We start from the raw sequence: 4,467 nt of genomic DNA, 5'->3' as shown, positions 1-4,467 counted from the left end.
AGGCACAAACACAAAACTCGCAGAAAACTGTACAAGGAATAAAGCTAAAGGAAAGCTTTTCTCCAAACACAAGTGCCTGAGGATTTGTTTAATGATTAAAGATGGGAGTAAGATGCCTAAATTTAATCCTTTCTCTGCTGCAGACCCTCTGGGACCCCTGTGGGCATCAAATGCCAGAATTACCTAAGACTCCTTTTATGGTGACTTGAGCCTTGAGTCACCCGTTGAGACAGACACGGTTTATTCGTGTACCTTAAAGTGGGTAACCACATTTGGTCAAATGCATCTCAACTGGCAATAAAAGGAGCCTACGGTGATTAAATTGACACATTTACCTCGGGCAAGGCAGGGGGGGAAATCTTTAACATTCCTTGGAAAAAGGCACCAAAATCAAACACGCGGCTGCGGTGGCGCCTGGGGCTTACCTGCTACATGTGCTCACGGGGAGCTGCGCTGAGAGCTTTGAGACATGCTCGGAACAGCGATTCTGAGGCTTTTAGCCAATTTCTTCTGGCTGGCAGAGCCCTTCACTTCAGCGGGGAACTGCAGTAGAGATGAGCGATGCTGCAATGCAAGCGCGCATCTGTGTGGCTGCGAGGGACGCATCCCAAACCAGGGCACGGGAAAAGCGTGTGGATCGTGTTTTGTAGGCATGCTGAAGGCTTATTCCAGTGGAAGGAGGGAGAGCAAGATGCGAAGAGCACGGAAATCCAGGAATGTGGATTGCTGGGTCTAGTCCCCTGCTATTGCAACCCTGTAATATTGCGCTATTGGATCTAAGCACCTCTGTGAATTCCAGCAAAAGACAAGTTGCTGTTTTAACTGGGTTGTTTGTAATAAAATTCAGGGACATGTTTTGAAGCCTTATCCATGGGAAGGTGCACTACAGAAGCACTGCATTAAGACTAATGGAGCTATTCATGAGAAAAGACACGAGAAGAGCAAGCAACAAAAATGCCCGCACAGGCCATAAATCAGCAAAGAAATGTATCACCGCGCAGTGACAAGAGAATTGGGTCCACCTGCAGCCAGCATGCAATCTGCTTACCTTGAGGGGACAGATGTCCCCTCACAACGGTCACCTTGAACTCCTCAGGGGAAGCTGACAATGGCAGTAGTATTTCAAACAGCAATTACCAGCGCAACACAGAATCATTCAGGCTGGAAGAGACTTCAGGAGGTCTGTAGTCCAGCCTCCTGCACCAGGCAGGGTTAGCCACCAGAGCAGACTTGGTTGCTCAGGACTTAATCCAATTGGCTTTAGAAAAACCCCACAGACGGAGACAGCACAAGAGACGGAGACCTCTTTGAACCTCTATGCAGCAGTAGCCTGTGCTATCCACTTTCAGCCTAACATTTTGTATATTCATTATATAGCTTCCTTAAAAGACAAAAGCATTACATTTTCCAAGACCAGGTGAATAATTTGCCATCCATAATTTAATCAAAGAGTTTTGCTTCTATCCCTGTTTACAGTTTTTCTGAAACAGATGGCATTTTTGTAATGTATTCATTAGTTGAAATTTTCTGATGAATAAGTTCTGTGAATAATCCTTGGTCTGTAGCTTGGTTTCGAAAATTCTCACCTTTCAGCCATGTAGATATTTAAGTTCTGTTTTATGAGAAATGAATTTAGCTTCTTGCTTTGTTTGGAAAGTGAGAGGTGAAAGGTGCTGTGAAGGTGGAACACCTTGTTTTGCTGGCAGCAGTGCTCCTGACAGCAGGATGATGCTGGAATTATCTGCAAAAGCCAGAGAAACCATAGAACAGGATTTCAATGTCAACAATCAAAAGAACAGAAGGAAAAGCAGCCACAGGCTGCAAAAGTAATGAAAGTGGGATTAAATTTTTTCTCTGCGGTGATGCTAATTCCTCAAGGAACACAAAGTAGTAGATTTAGTCTGGGAATCCTCAGCCAGTTCGCCATGCAGTCAGCCGACCACTACAGAAAAACTGCTCATGCACTACTCGTTATCTCCAAGGGCACGTACCATTTTCATTTTTCACATGAATTCTGTGCTCACAAAGGATGCAGGCAAGACCTGCCTGAAGAGTAGAGACCTCCATTTACGAGAACAGATTTAATACTGGCCACAGCCAGTGAGCTCACACCTGACTTTCATTCCTCATATCGATGCCAATGAAGGCCTTGACCTCACCTGAATCTGGCAATCAAGTGTTCAAATGAGGTGGTGATTTCTACAGTGAGTACCAAGCGAGTTCCTGGACATTTATATGTACCCTAGCCAATGCGTTACAACAATTTTCAGTCATTATTGCTCAAAACTGGATTTGAAAACTGCTGACTTGCAATGGATCATCCCATTCACTGTCTGTCTCCCTGAGTTGCTCTTGGTCTCCAGATGTTAATGAGCTACTGATCCAAATAGCATAGTCTGGTGTGATTTATTAAATAGTAAAAACATTGCATAGGTCATATGGGGGATGGTAACAAGTTCTCCTTCTGTGCCTCTTCCTGAAAGGATAGGTATAACTTCTTGGACAATCAGAAATCACAGAAATATGGGCTCGTAAATGTCTCAGAAGATCACTGAAACTCTCCCCAGCCCCGAGGCACGGTCATGCATGCTACAGCCAGTCCTGATAGCTGGTTGTCTAACCTTTCCTTTAAATCTTCACTGCACAGATTTACAACCTCCTTAGATTCCAGCTACCCATGTGGTAATAGTTTTGTCTGGTTTGTTTGGGTTTTTTCTGATATCTAAAGTAATCTCCCTAATTGCACTTTGGTAAAATGCTTTTTATCCCACCATTAGTGGCCACAGAACAACTGTTTACTGTCATCTTTATAAATGTGTCTATACATTTGAAGACAGATGCCATGTCCTTACCTTGTGTTTCCGGATCAAACAATCAAATTTTATCTTTCCTTGTAGCTTACATATCCTAAGCCTCTTACAGTTCGGTTGCTGTTCTCCTATCTTGTTTGCCTACATCTTTCTTTAAGAGTAAGTGTAATGCTTGAAACTGGATAGAGTGCTTCAGCCAAGTCTGACTGGCGCTAAATGGAACAGAAATAACGCCCTCCGATGTCTTACATATGATCCTCCTGTTACTAGAGCTCAGAGCAACACGACTACTTTGCAGCACTGCACAGTCTACAATCCACTATAAACCCGAGATTCTCCTCTGCAGTATTTTTACCTAACTAATAGCCCTCATTTGACATGTGATATTCCTTCCTATGTGGCGTACTACATCATTTCCCTTCTAGGATTTTACCGTGTTGAGTTCTGACTGGGTCTGCAGTATATCAGGGTCATTTTAAATCTCAGCTTTGCACTCCGTGTTTGGAATCACTGTAGATGTTATAAAAGTGCCCTCCATTCCATCACCCAAGTTATTACAGAAAACACTGACCAAAACTGTTCCCAGATAATTCCCTGGGAGACCCTACTTGATGTGTCCTTCCTCTTTGACAGCAGTTATCAACAAAGGCTTTTAAAATACAGGCTTTCATTAACAAGATTATTACAGACTATTATACAAAAGCCAAAAACTCTTTATACATGGCACTGTGGTCAGTAAAACCAGTTACCTCCCCTCTGCAAAGGCTGAGAGCCATGCTAAGAAACCTTTACAAAGTCAAATAAAAATCATATGCAATATGAGGGAAAAAGGAACCCAAGTTGCCCACAGCCACAGCCGCTGACAGCCCTCTACACAACTGCTGTTTAGCAACTACGGTTGAAGAATATAAGCATGACTATTTCTGTGTGCCCACACAATTCTGAACCACAGTCCAATTTAGTTTAGAAAAAAAAAAGGGGGTATTTTGCTAAAATTACCATAGTATCGGTTTTTCATTTGTATTACCATAGCAACAAAGGACCTTACTTGAAATGAGACTCCCCACTGCTCCGGGTGAAGTGCATAATGCTCATAATAAGAGCCAGCCCCTGTCCCACTGAGCTCAGAGGTGACTGTCCCCATCCTGCATCGAGGGGCAGGAGTTCATCTGCAGGAAATTTCCCTCCCAGACCAGGGCCTGAGCAGGTAAGAAAAATCAGAGGCCAAAAGTATCGTTATCTCTGTATCCACGAGGGGACAACAGCACACGGGATGGGAGAGGTTTGCAGTCTGTGACAAAGCTTAAGCTGTTGGCGGCTCCTTAACCTGGCACCGAGGTTTAATTCACTGCTGCAAAACGGAGATCAAACCCACACAGAGTAACTTCCACCCAGATGTCAGACAAAATTCACTAAAAAGTAGAGATATGGAATGCTCTCCAAGCCTCTGGCAATCAGGAATATCAGTGTGTTCATTGTCAGTGTACTTCGCAAGGGTGCCCCAGGAATAGAGCGCAGTTTCAGCTCTCCCGGAGTCATTGCTATGGATGGGGAGGGGGAGGGCGGGGGGGAGATACGTTATGATTTACGCTTTAATGGACACTTTCAATGCCCCTTCTCTCACAATAAAAAAAAAAAAATAAAAAAATTAAATTAC

The sequence above is a fragment of the Charadrius vociferus genome, unplaced genomic scaffold (genome assembly GCF_000708025.1).
Source record: "Charadrius vociferus isolate BGI_N301 unplaced genomic scaffold, ASM70802v2 scaffold259, whole genome shotgun sequence".
Lineage (NCBI taxonomy): Eukaryota > Metazoa > Chordata > Aves > Charadriiformes > Charadriidae > Charadrius > Charadrius vociferus.
This window is presented reverse-complemented; position numbering follows the sequence as displayed.